Source organism: Cydia amplana, chromosome 4, assembly GCF_948474715.1.
Source record: "Cydia amplana chromosome 4, ilCydAmpl1.1, whole genome shotgun sequence".
In the NCBI taxonomy this organism is placed as follows: Eukaryota; Metazoa; Arthropoda; class Insecta; order Lepidoptera; family Tortricidae; genus Cydia; species Cydia amplana.
This window is the reverse complement of record NC_086072.1, coordinates 15,053,758-15,075,409: the sequence shown is the minus strand read 5'-3', so window position 1 is coordinate 15,075,409 and position 21,652 is coordinate 15,053,758. Positions and strand designations below refer to the sequence as shown.

Genomic DNA, 21,652 nt, shown 5'->3' with positions numbered 1-21,652 from the left:
TTTATGTTGTACGTATGACGACCTCTTTAATAACATGAATAATTATTATTTCCTCGTAAATCGATACATTTTTGTTAATAAGCGTTAGAATAATTGATTCAATTTAACAGAAAATCTTAATCGACATTGAGATAGCAACAAAAACGCTACGACGAAGCTAATTTACTTTCAGAGAACCATGACGCACGAGCCGAAGAATGACAAGTGCTATCAACACTGTATAATCTGTATAACCTCAGCTTACTCAGACAACTAATAAAATCCTTTATCCGAACACATAGGTTTCAATAGGTTTCTTGTGAAAAATCGCGAGAGTTCATACCTACTCGTACATCAAGCGCGACTTGACATACGGAGTACGGAGTTGCGCTAAGACGTGCTAGACGTGCTGATATTTTATTCAGTAGGTATTTACGTAAGTAGGAACCTGGTGAAATATTTAAGACACTGTTGATTATGAAAAGAAAACACAGTCAATGAATTGGAACGCTTAGCCATCATGGAACCATGTCAACACGTTTATATAAATTTCAAAGGTAAAGTTTCAACATACTACCTACAGTTACTGTATGTCAATAACTCGCCGGAGGTTTAAATTGCCGAGTCAATGTTTATTCCATAAAAACTTTGATAACTAACATTTTAGTAGACAGAGGTAACTCGTATTCCGCCCGCTCCGTCGTTTCCGCTACGTCCACTCCGTTAGTCAAATGGTAAATCGGGTTAGTTTGAGGAGAGGATCTGATTGCGGCCAGGAAATGAAACCAGTGGAGCGCGGCAACGTCGCAGGGGCTACAATACTGACGCCGTATTACTTGTGGATTGCTGGACTAAATACTTGACTAGCCGTGCGAAGCAGGGCAGGTATACAGGAATGCTTATAGGAAAATACATACATACATGCAAACTTTAATGGAAATTTCATTAAAGATGTAACTTTAGCTGCCTTTGTGTAGCCAGATTGGTTTTAGAGGATCTGAAATTAAACTTGCGGCCAGGAAATGAAACCAGCAGAACGCGGCGTTGTCGCCGGGGCGACAAACAACAATACCAACGCGATGTAACTTTTAGATCACTGGACTGAATACTGAACTAGCCGAGCCGAGTAAATCAAAGACAGAAATGAAGAATAAAAAATCTTTATATAAAACTTGCAATAAATATACTAAGTATTTTTTTAATATTTAGGTGCCTACATTCATTGCCGACTAGGGATTTAATCGAAATAAACAAATGTTTGACGAGAAATGACAATCTTACACAGATCAACCTAGCCCCACACTATGCAAAGCTGGTATTATCTATATGTATAGGTACTATCTGGCGACGATTACTTAGTAGTATTTTGGTAGTATTTTAAAAGTGTGTGTGTGTGTGTTGAAAAGTTTACAAGCCAATCCTGCAATTGATATACCTATATAAAATACAAATAACATTCCGATATCATAAAGATAATAGAAGCAGATCAACCAACGAGGTCGAATTATGTACGTACACCAACATACAGCTTTACGATCATAAAAATGTACATAAGAACCTTCGTAAATCCTGAGCGTAGCAACATAAAGAAAAGTCGAGTGATAAACTAGGTACGTATGTGTGACATATCAGTTTATAGAATCTCTATCACGCAAAGGCCTTTTGGAATTGCTTTTTAGACCTTTGCGTGGTGGTTTCTTTCGTGATGCTGATGATAAAAAGAACTGGTTTAGATCGTGGTTGGAGCTAATTATGGCTAGGGCCTAGGTTTCTTGGAAACCTAAATAATACGTAGCCTAAGATTTTTTATTACTAACGCATTTTTAGGGACCTTCTACAAAAAAATCAACGATTAGTTTTGTGTCCGTGTTCGAGAATAACTTAAAACTAATTACGCCCCACGAGTGAAGGCCTGTACGCAGCATTGAGCCGTACGTAGTCTGATGGTGGAAAATATTTGTTTGAGCGCTGTATATAGATGTAATATCAACGAACAGGCATAAATGTGGAATTATTAAGTGCATGTGCAGTTATCGACATTATCCACACGATAAATGTGAAATGGCAAGATAAATATGTACTTAGTACGAGGATTCCGTGCAAGTATTTTCTCTTAGTCCAGTGTTTCTCTTATCCCATGTAACCTTATACAAATACGGGCTAGACAGCGAGAATAAACTGCATCCAATCAGCCCATCAATTCAATTGGCGACCTCGTCTCGTAAGACCCTATTGATAAATTTAGACTAGACGTTGATTTGTTGTCACCCCACAGATGGTGCAACGTGTCCATGAATTAAGGCGAGCTGTTTGGCATCACCACGCTTTGAATTTAAAAAAATTGGTTTATAATATAACCTCTAAAACTTTAATAGTATACTTTTATACTTTTACTAAGTACATTTGATACTTTGTGTTTTTTATTGCATTTCTAGTTTTAATTAAAGAATGAATGTTTATTATAGGTAATACAAAACCCCAATTCTCTCAAATGAATAAACAATAAAACTTATTTAGTAGAAAACCATTAAAAAAAAATTAAACTTTAAGTAGGAACCATGGTACTTATCTTAAAATTCTTGTCGAGTCCTTGAGACAAGAATTGGTATTTGGCATCGGTTGCGAATAATAACCTAAGTACTTACCTACATTTCCTCTTTTAATTATAAAAATACTCTTGCGTCAGTACTACAATTCCTTCGTCAGTACTTTATATGTAAATGCAGTATTATTAAAACAGATTCTGTTGTTCCTATAAGGCTACCCTAGATAAATTATATAAGGCCAGATTTGTCGTTCTTTACGATGTCGCAAAGTGTCCATGAACTAACAGCCATTTGGCATCGGCTGGAGATAATTTGGCATTCTAGCGAGACAGACGCATCGATTTTGCAAGCGGCACGGTGTCAACGAACTTAACTTTCAATTTCCATGTGCATCCTAATAACTTGTTTCTACTGCGGCGCTAATAGGTTTTATGACAACTTCAGTTTGTAAACATATGACAACTATGTGGTGGTTTTTTTTTCACCAATTACAAAGTTTTGCTGATAAAAATATATTTACATATACATATGTATATACATACCTACCACATTTTAATTTAAACATGCCTGCAAAATATATTTTCGACAAGCACAAAACATGCCTCAAATGCACGTAGACATAGGCAGTGGCGCCAAATATCGACCAAAAACAGCCAATTCATACCAATGGTATGAAGTATTAGCATTCGATTTGTTACATTTGTTTTCGTTCGGTCCAGAGGGGCTACCGCGAACCACGTACGACGTGTTGCATCTCTGTCGCACTTGTAATTTCGTACGTAAGTGTGACAGGGAGGCAACACGTCGAACGTGGTTCGCGGTAGGCCTTCTGCCTTTTGTTATGTCGATCATGTCGATGGCAAGGGCAAGACTATTCAAAGGTAATCCTACGAGTATATAAAAAGTGTTCAAAATTATCTCTTGCTCTATCTCTCCACACACCACAATTAAGACAGATCTATTAACACTAGGCCCGTTATGATATGTCTTAATCTTACTACACAATACGAGTATACCTAGTATGCCTACATCGTATCTTCATTTGTTGACGTAACACAAAAAGTGTTGACATGCAACAATTTGTAAGTAATCACGTTTAGAGTAAAGTTATGCGTTTGAACATTTAGGTTTTTAGGCGTGCACGCTATGTAATCAAATACAATGCGCAACGAGTCTTGGATTAAAGTAGTAACATGATCGCTTGCTTGAAATCGGACTAAATACTTCCATGTAAGGCAACTTCTGGCCTTACGAGTAGGGTACACCGGGGACAATTGAAATAAGTCAATTTTTTATAAGTTACTAAGTACAATAACTACGCATATGACGCAATACTCAGGCCACACGGCCAGCCGTTTTTGAGTCCTGTCGAGTGTTGAGAAGCCGTTAAAATTTTCGGCGTATAAAGTGCGCGAAGTACAGGTACACGTATACTTTTTCGTATACCATACATACGCATACCTTTCTAACTGTATAAATAAAAGTGTGTATAGTTACAGGCCATCAACCATACTCGTAAATTGTTTCAATTGTCCCCAGTCTGCCCTACATGTTCAGATTTCGATAGAACATTTGTCGCAGCTAAAATCACCAAATATCACCAAAGGAGAGGGGGGCGTCAAAAATAGGCCAAATATGATCACATGATTTCTGGACGACCCCTTAGCAGTCCTGCAACTCTGAGTAGTAAGGTAGGGCTTTAGGTTTACATATTTCAAAGACCCATCGAATATTGCATGCAAGTTCTTGAACCGTCTAAATGGGGCTTAACTAGACAATGAAGGCGTGATCCGATATTTATGCGCACCTTGGCCGCTCCAATATATCTGATGGCGTCTGTACAAGTTAGTGTAAGGCCTGAGTGGACGCTAGAGTTGGGCGTGCAGCGGGGCGGGGCGTGCGGCGTGCATGTTAAACAAATGCAAGCGTATAGGAGCGGCCTTAGTGCACGCTGTTCAAATCACTTGTGAGCTCGACGCCATGCTGCACGCCCCGCCGAACGCTCCGCTTCAGCGTCCACTCAGGCCTTACACTTAGCCATTGTCCGCGTCAATTCACATACATTACCAAACTTGGTAACGGTAAACCAGTGTCAGTGACAACCTGCGACCTTTCAATGTATGCAGGAGTACGCGGTTTGCGTATAACGGCCTTTGTGATGACCGCAACTTTGGGTTCAGTAGAGAAAGGTAGTAAGTCAAGTTGATTGAAATATAATTTGCTACGATTCGATGTAAGTAGTACTATTTTAAATAATAAACGGTGTTTTTGTTAAATTCTGAAAACTTCGGTCGGCATCATATTGTTGCTTGCTTTACGGGAAATAATAGAACAATAAATGCAAACATAAACTAGGTACTATTTAAAATTACGCATTTTATATTTATGTATTATATATGTGGGTAACAAGTAAAAAGATCAAAAACAAATCAAGCGACGTATCTATTCCCATATGAATTCCTCCCTCTTTTGTAGTCGTTTAATAAAAATCTAGCCTAGATTCTTACTCGGGAGTGACACGAACCTCATTCATCCAAATTGTCACCACCTTTTTGCTTTATCTAAGACATGAACATGACATTAGGTTTACTTTTCAAATTAATATTAAGTACATATTTATTTATGCAATATTAGAGTCTGTTCGGAAAGAGAAGAGTCGTGGAATGTATTGGGCCCTTATACATTCCACGACTCTTCTCTTTCCGCATGCATCAACTACTAGTTCGACCTCATGCCAGCCCAATTTTTTTTTATTCGGAACAAGTTTTCAAATTTAACAAATTAAATGGAGGTAACCTACATTACAATAAAATTAGCAATTTGCTAATTTTATTGTAATCAGATATGCCCTTTTAGAGTTATATGTAATGGAAAATAGTCATAATACTTAATCGAGACAATGCATGTCCCAATATGGCTGGCTGTATAAGCATTGCAATCCGAGATTTAAGTGACGCATTATAGCATAATTGTGGTTGCAATGTGATTATTTATTCAAATTAATATACATATAATGGCTTATATATATGGTTATGTGAGCTGTAGACCTCGCGAGTAAGTATAGCTTTAAACTAAATAAATGTATGGGTCCGTCGTTTGTTTGCTTATGGACAAGTAGACGCGCTTGAGTCACCTGCGATAAGATCGAGTAAATATCAAAACTAGGAAACAAACTTTTACTTACTTAAATTAAGGAAAAACACCAGCTACATATACCACCCACATTAATCATAGATAGAAATGAGGACGTCCCGTTCGATTGGTTAATGAATTGCTAAAATAAGATACGATCTACCACAGGCTTCCTTCTATGGACTCTGTATTATATAGTAACCAGAGCAACCAACAATCAATTGGTACTGTTTATCGCCAAATATAGTCGATAGTCGATTTAACACAGGATTTTTTAACCAAAATCTGCGAGAGGGCAATACGAAATATACGGAGAGAGAGAGATGAGATCAAGCCAACCCCGAAATCGCGAAAAAATTAACTGACTTATAAGGATGTTCAGACATCGATGTCTCGGTCTGGTCGCATAGTAAATCATGTTTAGTATAAAATAGACATTCATCTAACGGAATATGGCTTAGAGTCGAAAATAGACCCTGCAGATCTGCGCAACGCCGCTGTATAGCATCCCACACCATTATCACTCGCATTATGCACGTGATTTGTTTTTATTTTGCTTGTTTGTTCTAGTGGGTAAGTGAGCCGTGCTATCAAAACTACACTAATTACTTACATACACCACAGCACATATCATGTTTACTGAATTGCTGATATATAGAGAACCATTAAAGCGAAGCACGCGATGCAATTATTATGCGCTAATGATGCACTTATTTGTAATTATCATTATGAATGAAGTGTAATGAGATAAACGTGTTTCCCTAGACAATGCGAGTATATTCAGGTCGGTCATTCACACATGATTAAATAGTTGAATATATTAATATATTATTATAACCTAGTTTTACAGTATAGTAAGTCGATCAAGTCTGTATTTTTAAGCACGTGGCGAAGTTTTTGTTGAACATTTCATTCTTCATATAAGTACTAACACGCTGTACACTTCTTCTTCTTCCTCGCGTTGTCCCGGCATTTTGCCACGGCTCATGGGAGCCTGGGGTCCGCTTGGCAACTAATCCCAGTAATTGGCGTGGGCACTAGTTTTTACGAAAGCGACTGCCATCTGACCTCCCAACCCAGAGGGTAAACTAAGCCCGTATTGGGATTAGTCCGGTTTCCTCACGATGTTTTCCTTCACCGAAAAGCGACTGGTAAATATCAAATGATATTTCGTACATAAGTTCCGAAAAACTCATGTAGGATTAGTCTGAATATACTGCCAAGAAGTCCGTAATCAACATTGAGCTAGCGTAGAGACCCCTGCTTCCTGGAGGAAGCCTGTGCCCAACTGCCCAGTAGTGGAACGGATATAGAAAAAAACCGGCCAAGTGCGAGTCGGACTCGCGTTCCAAGGGTTCCGTACATTAAGTCCGATTCACGCTTGACTGCACATTTCTAATAGGTTTTCCTGTCATCTATAGGTAAAGAACTATTTTGTGTATTTTTTTCAAAATTTTAGACCCAGTAGTTTCGGAGATAAGGGGGGATGGTCATTTAATATATAACACGATATAGTTTGAAAACCTTTATTTTTTAACTTTCTCATTTACCCCCCAAAAGTGGCCCCCATGTTTAAAATTCATTTGTTTACGTTACATCTTTGGGTCACTAATTTACATATGTGTACCAAATTTCAACTTAATTGGCCCAGTAGTTTCTGAGAACACAGGCTGTGACAGACGGACAGACAGACAGACGCACGAGTGATCCTATAAGGGTTCCGTTTTTTCCTTTTGAGGTACGGAACCCTAAAAAACTGGCCGTGAAATATGTAGAGCGTTTATATCGTGAGTGAAGCCTATAATGAGTGGGCCATATTGTGGGCCCGGGGCGCGGTTAGCAGGGAGTGGCAGACACAGACATATCTTAATAGACTCTGCATAGACGCTAATGCAGAGATGTCCTTGCACATCTTGACAGATTGCCTTAGGGCCCTTACGCACTAGCGGTTAACCGCGGGGGCGGCTGGCCGCGCGGCCAGCCGCTTTTCCAATTTAATATGCAACCGCTTGTGATCGTACGCACTTGACCGCCACAAAATTTCAACCGCGGCGGTTGAATGAAGAGCTGCGGCCCGCTTCGCGGCTGGCCGCCAACTTGTCTATACGCACTGGCGGTTCAGGGTGCGGCGAGCCGCCGATGAGTTTGTAGCCGACGTATCCGTCCACGTATATATGTGTAGGAATGGAACGTAAGGGGATAGCGTGAAACGGAACGTAAGGGAGAGAGAAGGATGACAAGAGGTGCGAAAGGGACGGGGAGAACGATTTGAATGGTGAGAGAGCGAACGTGCGTTAAGGTGTTTAATATTCCATAAAATTAGTTTTGCGTAGTTAAATAAAACAAATAAAGTGATATTTTGGTTTTTAATTACGAGGCCTATCATAATCCCACATAATTTTGGGGGCTCGTCCGGGATTGCCTCTAAAAACCAAATAGTTGTTCGACGGTGGCACGTGGTCGCGCGCAACGTACCGGCGAAAGACGGCGGCGGTACCAGAACACGGCAAAAGAAGATTGTTCTCCATTCCAACACGAAGACACGACGAAAAAATAAGAAGGTTGATGTACGACGATCAAGACGAAGAAAGAATTTTGAGTATTCTAAGCTCAGAAATTGAAGACGAGAAAATGGCGGCCGACGCGTGTGCTAGCCTTTTAAACCTCACTGTCATGACGGACAGTATTACGAAGTTTAGCGGCGACGATAAAGCGCACACGGCGTCGAAATGGGCGCAAGATATAGAAGATAACTCGGAAATCTTCAGCTGGACGGAGGCGCAGAAGCTCGTGGTGGCGCGTAGATCCTTGGTGGGCACGGCGGCGTTATGGTTGCAGTCAGAGAAAACCTTTAAGAAGTACGACGAGCTTAAGGCGGCATTGCTTAAAGAGTTCCCGGATGCAATCAACACTAAGGAAATGCACGAGCTTATGGGCAACAGAAAGAAGAGAAGAGAAGAGTCTTACTATCAATACATGCTCATTATGAAGGAGCTCGGTAAGCGAGCTAAGTTTCCGGATTACGTCGCGATACAATACATCGTTGACGGCATTACGGACTACGAACCTAATAAATCTATATTATACGGGGCTACTACTTATCCCGTACTCAAGGAGAAGTTGCTTTTATATGAAAAAATGAAGACTAAAACGAAGAAAGAAGACAAAGAAGCTAAACCTAATAAGATAGAAAAATACACGAAGTATAATAGTTCATCGTCATCATCAAGTCGAAAAAGGTGCTACAAATGTGGTGAAGAAGATCATCTGGCGGTAACATGTTCTAGAGGGGTGAAATGCTATTTTTGCAACGATTTTGGTCATATAAGCAGAGAATGTCCATCGAAATCCAAGGAACGCGGCGGCGGCGGCGCCGGCGCGGCTGGCGGTGCGGATTCGTCGGTAAAGCAGTCTCGCATAAGCGGCGCGGGTGAGAAAGCGAGACAGCAAGCATCTCCGTCGGTAAAGCAGTCTGCAGCGGTGGATATTCGTCGGCAGTCGGCCATGTTTGGAATACTGGCCAATGAGGAGGCAGACGTCAACATGGCGGATGACAGCGTTGACAGTTACCGGCATGATGTAAACATTGCGACTAAAGTTGACGAATCGAAGACGAAAACTAATAAGAAAAAGCCGATGAAGTCAATTAATTTGTGCGGAGTGGAAATACAGGCGTTAGTAGACTCTGGCAGTGGATTCAATTTGATAAATAAGGACTCGTTCGACGAACTTAAGGTGAAAATGTGTGATGATGACTCTGTGTTTACCGGACTCGGTATGAAGGATATATTTCCTTACGGCAAGTTCTACGCTAATATGATCATCGACGAGACGTGCTATGATGACACAATATTTCATGTTGTACCTAATGATTGTATGCCGTATAAATGTATTGTAGGTCGGGAATTTCTTGACACTGTGACCATGGTTATGTGCAAAGGTTCCGTAAAGTTCTTGCCACTTGAGGATGAGGGATGGCTGGCGCGTCTGGATTGTGTGTGTGAGGTATTCACTGTTTCAGATCACGTACGCGATGGTACGGTAAGGGAAGAGGTCGAGCGTCTGGTCGCCGAATACAACCCCGTGCAGACCAGAGAGGCGCCGATCGAACTGAAGATCATTCTCAAAGATGATGTCCCAGTGGCGCAGCGTCCCAGAAGGCTTTCCATCGTGGAGCAGAACATTGTGGAGGAACAGGTTAATGAGTGGATGCAAAAAGGAATTATACAGGTGAGTTATTCCGAATATAGTAGCCCGCTAGTCCTTGTCAAGAAAAAAGATGGTTCAACCAGAGTTTGTGTTGATTATAGATTGTTGAATAGTAAGATGGTTAAAGATGAATTTCCCCTGCCACTGATAGAGGATTTAATTGACAAGTTGAGAGATGCTAAGTTGTTCAGTGTGCTAGACCTTAAAAATGGGTTTTTCCATTTAAGGATTAGTAAGGAGTCTGTGCCCTATACTTCATTTGTGGCCCATCACGGCCAATGGGAGTTCCTGAGAGCCCCTTTCGGGTTATCAGTCAGTCCGAAGTATTTCATGAGGTTCATTACCACTATATTTAAAGAGTTGATGCAAGAAGGTGTTATGATGGTATTCATAGATGACATTATAATTCCAGCCCAGACAGAGCAAGAGGCGCTACTAAGGCTGCAACGGGTGTTGGAGGTTGCTGCGGAGTATGGACTTGAAATTAACTGGAAGAAGGCCAAGCTGATATGCCGAGAGATTGAGTACCTAGGCCATCTGGTTAAAGAAGGTCAAGTACAGCCAAGTCCAGAGAAGGTAGAAGCAGTAGCGCGATACCCTGAGCCTGTGAATGTTAAGCAGATCCAAAGCTTCATTGGATTAACCTCATATTTCAGAAAGTATATAAGGGACTTTGCACAGATAGCAAGACCCTTAACGGATTTGATGAAAAAAGATGCAAAGTTTACCTTTGGTCCTGAGCAGCAAGAAGCATTCAATATTTTAAAACAGAAGTTAACGAGTGAGCCAGTGCTCAAGATTTTCAACCCGAAGCTTCATACCGAACTTCACACTGATGCGTCGAGCCAGGCTCTGGCAGGTATACTTCTGCAGACCAATGAAGATGGAGAACTGCACCCTGTATACTATAGAAGTAGACGTACAAGTGAAGCTGAGAGCCGATATTCGAGCTATGAGCTCGAAGCTCTAGCTATAGTGGAGAGTGTGAGGAAGTTCCACCACTATCTGTTCGGTATACATTTTAAGATTGTGACAGATTGTCAAGCTTTTGAGCTTACTTTGAAAAAGAAGGAGTTGACACCGAAAGTGGCAAGATGGGTGTTACTACTGGACCAGTATGACTATGAGATAGAGCATCGAGCTGGTGCCAAGATGCCGCACGCAGATGCACTTAGCAGGAATCCATATGTGGCCACAGTAGTAAGCCTACATGAGAGGATCGGTCAAGCTCAAGAAAGAGATGAAGAGCTCAATGCCATTAAACAGCTGATTTTGAAAGATGGGCATTACAATGACTTTTATGTGGAAAATGACATACTATACAAAGGAGACCAATGGCAACTGGTGGTGCCTAAGGTAATGGAGAAAGAAGTTATCAAGAAGGTGCATAGTAACGGTCATTTTGCTATGAGAAAGATGAAGGAAGCTATAAGCAAAGATTACTACATAAGAAACATGGATAGAAAAATAGAAGAGGTAGTGACAGGCTGCATACCATGCTTATTAGCAACAAGAAAGGAAGGAAAGCAGGAAGGATTTCTAAATCCTATTGCTAAAGAAGGTACTCCACTGCATACATGCACCTGGACCACATAGGACCGTTGACAGAAACGAAGAAGCTCTACAATCATATACTTACAGTAGTGGATGCATTCACGAAGTTCGTGTGGCTCTACCCGACGAAGTCAACATCCAGCGCAGAAGTAATTAGTAAGTTGCAGCTACAGCAGCAGACGTTTGGTAACCCCACACGTATCATCACAGATAGAGGTACAGCATTCACTAGTGGAGCCTTTCAGAAGTACTGCGAAGATGAAGGAATCCAGCATGTGACGATTACCACTGGAATAGCAAGGGCGAATGGTCAGGCGGAACGCATTCACCGTATTATGATCCCCATGCTAACGAAGCTATGCATAGAAGACCAGTCTACTTGGTACAAGCATGTCGGACGAGTACAGAGAGCTATAAACAGTACTTATCAAAGAAGTATAGATACCTCGCCTTTCCAGCTGTTGACCGGCACTAAGATGAAGTGCAAGGAGGATGTAGAGATATTGAACCTTTTACAACAGGAAACCATATCCCAGTTTGATGAAGAAAGAGAAAGTCTAAGACAGAAAGCTAAAGAACAGATACAGAAGATTCAAGAAGAAAATAAGAAAAGTTTCAATAAGAAGAGGAAAGAGAGCTCCAAGTACGAGGTAGGCGATCTCGTCGCAATTAAGAGGACGCAGTTTGGGCCAGGGCTTAAGCTCAAGCCAAAGTTCCTCGGACCCTATAAGGTAACCAAGGTGAAGCGCAACGACCGATATGACGTGGAGAAGTTGTACAGCGGCACAGAGGGTCCCAACAAGACAGCCACGTCTGCGGACTTCATGAAAAGATGGCCTGAGGAGGACTGCGAGTGATAAGGTAGTAGTCTAGCCCTTTTTCTCTTATTTCTCGATTGGCAAATGTTATAATTAGTATAAAAGACGGACCTTCTGCATATAAACTTGATCTTGTGTAGGAAATTCCTGGTTCCTAAAATTTTAAGCTAAGATGCATATTTTGTTATGTTATGGTTGGTTAAATTTTAAAGGCAGCTAAAATGTTAAAAAGTTGTAAAATGTTCCTATGTTACTTATGCTGCCAGCTGTTTTCAATATGTTTAAAACGTACCATGAGAGTTAAAATATTAGCAGTGTTTTCTAGATTTCAGTTAATTGTTAATGTGCCATATTAAGATGCTCAATTTTCTTAGATGTGTAGTATGCAGCAGATGTGCTTAAATTAATAGTAACTTTTTATTTCAGAGTATGACACTATACTGATGTAAGATAGAGTTAAGATACTTACCGTGTACTTACCTTTACAATGTTGAATGAATGATGTGCAGATGAATGAACGTGTGAGTATATCTGGGGGCAGATAATGATGTGCAGGACAGCCGAGAATGTAGGAATGGAACGTAAGGGGATAGCGTGAAACGGAACGTAAGGGAGAGAGAAGGATGACAAGAGGTGCGAAAGGGACGGGGAGAACGATTTGAATGGTGAGAGAGCGAACGTGCGTTAAGGTGTTTAATATTCCATAAAATTAGTTTTGCGTAGTTAAATAAAACAAATAAAGTGATATTTTGGTTTTTAATTACGAGGCCTATCATAATCCCACATATGTATAATATTATTTAGCATGTAGATATAGCGCCGGCTGAGAATAGTGAGAATACGTTTGTGCCATATCCATTTTTGAGCAAAATCGTTTTTTAATGATTTCTAAAATAACAAAAAATATGCTATAATTGACGCTAATCGGTTTTTGGAAAAACATATTTTTCAAAAATGTTGTGCCATATCCACATTTTACTATAGGATAATTACACTCTGTTAACAGAAAATTATCACAAAAGTGTGACATATCCAAAACTTTTGTGTTATATCATACATTGTACGTTTAACATTTACTCATCAAATACGGATATGGCAATAATAAAAGTGATTTTATTTCATGATTACCACTATATTCACAATACTTGTATAGAACTATAAATAGTAAACATATGTGCTTAAATGATAAATAAGTTCAATATTTCCTAAATGTAAAACTTTTCGAGAAATATTGTTTTTGCTTCTTTTCGCTCTCCTGTAAACTTTGTAATAAAAACATTCATATAAAACTTGCTTCTTCAATTCTTGAAAACAGCTTGCGAACTGGCCAAATTCGTTGCGTGTTTCTAGTAAAGGATGAATCCTGTATCTTTTTAGGGTTCCGTACCCAAAGGGTAAAAACGGGACCCTATTACTAAGACTCCGCTGTGCGTCCGTCCGCCCGTCCGTCCGTCCGTCTGTCACCAGGCTGTATCTCACGAACCGTGATAGCTAGACAGTTGAAATGTTCACAGATGATGTATTTCTGTTGCCGCTATAACAACAAATACTAAAAACAGAATAAAATAAAGATTTAAGTGGGGCTCCCATACAACAAACGTGATTTTTGACCGAAGTTAAGCAACGTCGGGCGGGGTCAGTACTTGGATGGGTGACCGTTTTTTTGCTTGTTTTGCTCTATTTTTTGTTGATGGTGCGGAACCCTCCGTGCGCGAGTCCGACTCGCACTTGGCCGGTTTTTTAATTTTCTTTCGTTGTTTTAGGTAGGTAGTACAAATATATAACACAAGCTACCTCAACGGTGTCCATTTCGTTAATGGACCCAAAATGCCGAGCGGTCCAGCCGCTTAACGCGGTTGCATCGCGGTTTCATCGCGGCTGGCCTATATCAACCGCGTCAGGCGGCTGGCCGCTCAATCGAACCGCCTAAGCGGCCAGCCGCTAGTGCGTATGGGGCCTTACCCTAATGCGCACTAGTAACTCACTTCGGGGTAGACATTTATACGCCCGGATCCTGCAACTGCTAGTTTAGTTTAGTTTTAGTTTAGTTTAGAAATTTAATTCAGTTGTCAGAAGTTGCAGGGCTTGACCGAGAACTGTCAACAATAGGTCACAATGTGCTGAAATTTATTTAGTGATTTAAGACTCTTAGAGGCGATAATCATACCGAATTTTACTTGACCGACGACGAAGAATAAAATTTGCCTTTATTACTATCGATGAAAAAAAGAATTTGAGTCGAGTACAAATATAGGTATGCGAAAAATGGGTCGTGTAGTGCTCTATCGTTTCCAGACGAAATAAATATGTTTCAATGAGCTAACGTAAAAGAATGTCTGAAGTGATAGTGAAGTAATCCTTGTCGACTGCTTTAGGCTACTGATCGTCTACTAGTTCGTATATATCTGTGCGCACACATAGGTAGAGACCAACAGGTCCGTACGCTTGGAAGCCAGTGCAAATTGCGCACTAACCATTAATTGCCTGGCTTTCTTCCTTGCCTGAAGCTTAAGCTAAGTGCTAGTCGCGGGGATTTATTACTGTGACCACCAGTTTTTGTTTTGTACGTGATCTGAAAGCTATGGCTTAATTAGTTTTCTCTTTCAGAGATATTGCCTTAGTCAGTTACAGGGATATTCCTCGGAAATCTGATCATAGTTGGGGTTCTGGGAAACCAATAAGCACGTGGAAGATCTCCGTTTTTAGGTGATCAAATCAGATCAAAGAGATACAGTGGCATGTTTTGTGACGTTTTTATAGGAAAATAAATTTAGCATATAACCTACAGTACTAATAACAACACCTCAATGATTAAATAAAGTCCATCCAGTAGGTGCTTCAGATGACGCGAGGGAATTTCACACATTATCACTCTTAGGCATAAAGAAAAGAGTAACAAGAGAGTAAGGTCTTGGTATCCGGTAGACACAGAACAGCGTCACATTGTATGGGAAGACAGCTTTACTTAGAACGTAAAGCTCTGCGCTGGATACGGCGTCAACCGGAGACGGAGAATGCTAATTTCGAGAGCATTATAGGCCCGTTATTCATACGATGGCTTCCTATTTAGGGAAATTAACAAGCATTCAAATACAAGGTCGTAGAACAGGTTTGTGATTAACTTTCGTGTGCACAGATTTCGATCTTGGCACGCACTTGAACTGTTGACCCTAACGGTGGAAGTACTTCATTTGCTGAATTGATTCAATTAACATAAACATGTAATAAATATACGACTGTGGTTCCTAGAGATATTTTAGGGGCGTAGTAGGCGGTCATATTGAGCGTCTTTTACTTTTTATGAAACATGAATCTAACCACGGAATAGTGAAAAAAAGCGGCCAAGTGCGAGTCGGACTCGCCCATGAAGGGTTCCGTATTTAGGCGATTTATGACGTATAAAAAAAAACTACTTACTAGATCTCGTTCAAACCAATTTTCGGTGGAAGTTTACATGGTAATGTACATCATATATTTTTTTTAGTTTTATCATTCTCTTATTTTAGAAGTTACAGGGGGGGGGACACACATTTTACCACTTTGGATGTGTCTCTCGCGCAAACTATTCAGTTTAGAAAAAAATGATATTAGAAACCTCAATATCATTTTTGCAGACCTATCCTATAGATACCCCACACGTATGGGTTTGATGAAAAAAAAATTTTTGAGTTTCAGTTCGAAGTATGGGGAACCCCACAAATTTATTGTTTTTTTTCTATTTTTGTGTGAAAATCTTAATGCGGTTCACAGAATACATCTACTTACCAAGTTTCAACAGTATAGTTCTTATAGTTTCGGAGAAAAGTGGCTGTGACATACGGACGGACAGACAGACGGACAGACGGACAGACGGACAGACAGACAGACATGACGAATCTATAAGGGTTCCGTTTTTTGCCATTTGGCTACGGAACCCTAAAAAGATGCATGTGAAATAACCCCTAAGTCTTTTCGTGAGTTCGACGTTGGCACTATAGTAAAAGCAGATCAGTATATGGCCTACATATTCAGCAAAAAAAAAAACAAAATATAATTTGTTTACACCACGTACACGATATACCTACGTAATAAAATTAAATGGAAACGTTACATCGGAACTAGGTGGGTCGGATGTAGGTTAAACGCTGTATAAAAAGTTTAAAACGTCCGGCAGTAACTAGCAACATACGATAAAAATAACAGCTTAAGTTTAATTTGTTGTTAAAGCAGGAAATCACCGATGCACTTTTCTACTTGGAAACGAGGTTGCGGAGTAAGAGTTTAATTTTAATCAGAAACGGGAATAGAGGACAAACTACAAGTTTTATAGGTAGACATGGCAGTTAGGTAGTTACGTTATTAATTAAGCTAAAGGTGCCTATTCGTTAGTCAATAAGGGTATACCTATTCCTAATTACATCTTCTGTCTGAAGATACTAATATTCACAAAAAAAAAAATAGATTTATGCTGTTATTCATAAATGTAGAAAACTTAGTTAAAATGCTTTGATACCCTTATTCTTAGATATAGGTATTACGTGTATTGTCAAAAAGACAAAAAAGCAGCCAAGTGCGAGTCGGACTCGCCCATGAAGGGTTCCGTATTTAGGCGATTTATGACGTATAAAAAAAAAACTACTTACTAGATCTCGTTCAAACCAATTTTCGGTGGAAGTTTACATGGTAATGTACATCATATATTTTTTTTAGTATTATCATTCTCTTATTTTAGAAGTTACAGGGGGGGGGACACACATTTTACCACTTTGGAAGTGTCTCTCGCGCAAACTATTCAGTTTAGAAAAAAATGATATTAGAAACCTCAATATCATTTTTGAAGACCTATCCATAGATACCCCACACGTATGGGTTTGATGAAAAAAAATTTTTTGAGTTTCAGTTCGAAGTATGGGGAACCCCAAAAATTTATTGTTTTTTTTCTATTTTTGTGTGAAAATCTTAATGCGGTTCACAGAATACATCTACTTACCAAGTTTCAACAGTATAGTTCTTATAGTTTCGGAGAAAAGTGGCTGTGACATACGGACGGACAGACAGACGGACAGACGGACAGACAGACAGACATGACGAATCTATAAGGGTTCCGTTTTTTGCCATTTGGCTACGGAACCCTAAAAAGCATATCCATTTATGTTTGTAATCAGAATCAGACATTTTAATTTGTAGTTTTCAGCAGTTTTAAATTTACAAAATGTATATACCTTTATTTTAAACCATAGAGAAATAAAGACAAGAGTGCTCACTCCATACATCAGTTCAGACTATTAATTTCAGTGTCTACATCTAGCATTGAGTAGCGGAACTATCAGTACTGCTACTTGACAATAGATGTAGCACCGACCGGAAAGTCTTATCTCAACAGCATAAGACTTTCCGGTCGGTGCTACATCTACATATTGTCAAGTAGCAGCAGGGATCGGGAACGGTTCCCAAAAACCATTTGATATCGCTCTTAAACCGTTATTAATTTCGTTCGTACGAATACCGGTTTATTACGGTAACGTTTTTGTAAAAGAACAAAATAATTTCGGTTACCGATATTCAAGAAGAACGAAATCATTTCGTTCATTGAAATAATTGAAATACCGGTTTATTACAAGAACGTTATACGAAAGAACAAAATGATTTCGGTAACCGATATTCCCGAAGAACGGAATTATAACGTTCTTCCCTAAGAACGGAATTATTTCGTTCTCAAAACCATTATTAAACTGTTCCGAGCCGCGCGCCTAGTTTTTCCTTTGTAGACGCCGACACAGAGCTGCCGCCTTGTGCTCTCTCTTTCCCACACGAAGATAGTCCGTATTTTTGTTTCGCTCGGTTAGCCATCCACGTGCTGTGCTGTGCACCTGCGCCGGCCGGCAAGGCGCACGGCACTGAGGATCTTTTTGTTTTGATTACTTGAGTTGCAACTTTCGAGGTGATAGGTCTTAGGTGTAATTAAGAGTTAACTGTGAGTGTGCTGACCTGCACCTGTCATAACAATGCTAACACACGTTATCGAGGCAGGCGGTGACTTGTCGCTGACTAGATGGGCCCCTAAAGGCTCCGTCACACAGGCGCGTATTGCGGGCGGGGCGTATTATTGCCTAAAATAGTTTTTGAAGTGAAAACTTCTTTAGCGGCGCTGGGCACTTTTTGAGGTGGGGAAAAAATGATAAACTTGAGACAGCGTAAGGCGATCACGTGACCGTAAGGGGCGTAAGGTTTAGATGGCCACTCATAATCGGGGAGCGCTGCTCGGGCCCGGGCCCGGCGCCGCGGTAGGGTGCCGCGCTTCAATAGAATAGGTTTGGTTAGGTTAGGTTAATTTAGATGGCATTTAAATCAATAAAGAAAAACTCAATGTTATTTGACATTTATGTTGCGGACTCCTTTTCAAGACTCTTTACCTATGTTCAAATAATTTGACGTTGTCATGGCAGTATGTAAATAAACATGTCAATGAAAAAGTGTGATCTAATTTGAGAATGATAATAATATATACTTATATATAATCAATAAATAGAATACCTCCGCTAAACGTATGTATCGTGTTACCGGGCGTCAGTAACATAGTGAGGTGAGTTTTCATTTCTATCGGCACTCCCGGAGTGCAACCGTTGTTGCTTTTTAATCTAATCTAAAATACCTTCTGTAGGTAGTTGACTGCATTACTGCAGGAAATATGCCTAATACCTTTTTTTTTGAAGGCGGTTAAATATGTTTTTTTTCTTCTATAAAATGACCTTTTTGATATTTCCTGCAGTAATGCAGTCAACTACCTACAGAAGGTATTTTAGATTAGATTAAAAAGCAACAACGGTTGCACTCCGGGAGTGCCGATAGAAGTGAAAACTCACCTCACTATGTTACCGACGCCCGGTATCCGAAATGTACGTGAAATTTCATTAGCTTTCCAAAAATATAAGTTTTATTGGTGTATGATATATAACCAAGTAATTACGAATTTTGTTCAGCATGGGTCACTAGGCGCCGTCACGTAAGTAAATGGCGGGTGACCGGCGTCAACTTTTCATTATTTCTCGGGTACTATTTTATTGATCAGTTGGTGATAGATACCATTTGAAAGAATATTAAACGTACTATAATTGGTTTTCAATAACTGTAGTAATAACTTTAGTCATTTTCAAAATAATTGAAAACATATGATTTTTTACCGTGCATGCACATAAGTACTGCTAAAACATGCTTCTAACTTAATAAATTATTATAACTTTACCGCAATTAATGTAATTACAAAATATACGAGACATTTCATTAGCTTTCCAAAAACATGTTTTATTGGTGTATGATATTATATGTGCTATTATCTATGAAAAGGGACCTTATTGCCGATGGCGCTTACGACATTGACATCGATAAGCAAAAAACGTAGTAGTTTAAAATTGGGGATTCTGGCACATGTTTAGTTGTTTTGATTCCCAATTTAGCAATTAAGTTTCTTTGAATACTTGAACAGTCAATGTTGCTGTCTATCCAATGCGGAGGTCAATTTATGTTATGTGACGCTGATGAACTGATCAGTCATGTTGTGTTAGAAAACTTAAATCGGATTTAAAGGTCCCTTTGTAGTTTTTTATAAATAACTCTTAAACGGTGACCTGTAGCTAAAATGTTCTGATACATAAGTAATCTTCATAAAATTGTCTACATTAAATATTCTATACGCTTTTTCGCTAGGATCAATATTTAAAAAAATATTTAAGGGAGAAAGTTAATTATAATCAATTGTTAAAATTTTTTGTAAATAACTCGTATATGGTGGCCTGTAGCAAAAAATGTTGTGATACATAAGTAATCTACATAAAAATTTCTACATTAAATATTCTGTACACTTTTTCGCTGGGACAATATTTAAAAAAATATTTAAGGGAGAAAGTTAATTATAATCAATTGTTAATATTTTTTGTTAATAACTCGTAAACGGTGGCCTGTAGAAAAAAATGTTCTGAAGCATAAGTAATCTACATCCAATTTTCTACATTAAATGTTCTATTAAAAAAATCGGTAGGTTCAATATTTAAAAAAATATTTAAGGGAGAAAGTTAATTTTGTCCCAGGCGATGCCGCTTGACACAATTGTTCCTTGGATCATACTTAATTGATCTGAAGTCTTAACCTGGATATTAACTTTTGATTTCCCCCCAAAAAGGGAGAGGAGAAAAGTGGTTCCGGCGGTACACTGCGCTCTGTTTGATATAAAGCCGTAATCCGATGATTGATTGACATAATTGTTCTCCCAGAAGGAGGTTCGTGGGGTATTTGTCTTTGGTACGGTCGTATAGAGGGCGGCTGGGTGACCTCCATAAAATTCCGACTTTTGGTCTACCGCTTCCGGTCAGAAAAATGTTTGACGGTCCGGCCAAATGGTCAGACCTAGGTGGGGGATGCTCGACCAAATGTTATAGAGGGACAGGGCAGTTTGTGACGCCGCCATTTTTTTTTTCAAAATGGCCGACTTTTTTATTTTAATTTTTTCAAGTTTGTCCTAGCGCGCTGAAATTTTGGTCACGGAAACTCGGGGTCCCCTAGATTCCTATAAAAAATTCTTTTTTTGAAAAATGTTTTAATTGCGGAAAAACTGGGCACTTTTATTTTGTATGGCAACTTTTAAACGGTGCGTGATAGGTGGGGGGTGCTCGACCAAATGTCATAGAGGGCCTCTAGGGAAATAAAACTGCATTGAAAAAAATTCAAAATGGCCGACTTTTTTTTTTTTGAAGTTGGTCCGAGCGCGCCGTGATTTGGCATGGCAGAAGATAGAGGCCTCTAAATTCCTATGAAAAAAATCATTTTTGGAAAAAACCCAAGATGGCGGAAAAAATGGCAATTTTTATTTTGTATGGCAGCTTTTAAACGGTGCGAGATAGGTGGGGTAGACGTGTGCGTCGATTAAAAAATGATCGGCGGCGGCGTTTGCCAAAAAATCGGCGGCGGCGGCGTGTTTTCGGCGTGAAATCGGCGTGACCTTGACTTTCAGGTTTCTAAAGTAAAATCATTAATTTGTTGTTTTTCTTGACAATTTGATCAATCTAGGTTGCTGGTCAGTGAACTACGTATAGTTTTGAACAGCCTTAGAGTGAAATAGGATTTATAAATGAATATATGTACTTCAATATAGGATAGGCATGATAACTTGATTTCCCTAGTAACTGGCTTGCATTAAGGGGTTACCTGGTCCCAATGACCTTCGATCATGCTTTCCATGGCTTGTCGTATTAAAAATGACGAACTTTAACAAAACAGAACTCCAAATATCCTAGAAATTTGCTAGATATAGTGGACTGCTATGGTTTCCTTTTAACGGTTCTCTTGTCGTACAAGCACCAGGTTTACTGAGACGGATCTTCTTTCTCGTTTTCTCATTGAGGCTGAGGATCACGACCACATGTAATTTGTCTCCATTTCGCC

At 39.6% G+C, this 21,652-nt stretch overlaps 2 protein-coding genes across 2 annotated transcripts in view; one reads left to right on the top strand and one right to left on the bottom strand.

The window, feature by feature from the left end:
• LOC134647295 (arfGAP with SH3 domain, ANK repeat and PH domain-containing protein) overlaps nucleotides 1–21,652 on the bottom strand; it is a 100,985-nt gene that overhangs the window by 20,032 nt on the left and 59,301 nt on the right. The gene's annotated exons all lie outside the window — the stretch shown is intronic.
• Nucleotides 3,704–21,652, top strand: part of LOC134647282 (sodium-coupled monocarboxylate transporter 1-like) — a 127,271-nt gene continuing 109,322 nt past the window's right edge. The window contains exon 1 of the mRNA XM_063501563.1: nucleotides 3,704–3,710. The gene's annotated coding sequence lies outside the window, so the exon portion shown is untranslated. The remainder of the gene's footprint in view (nucleotides 3,711–21,652) is intronic.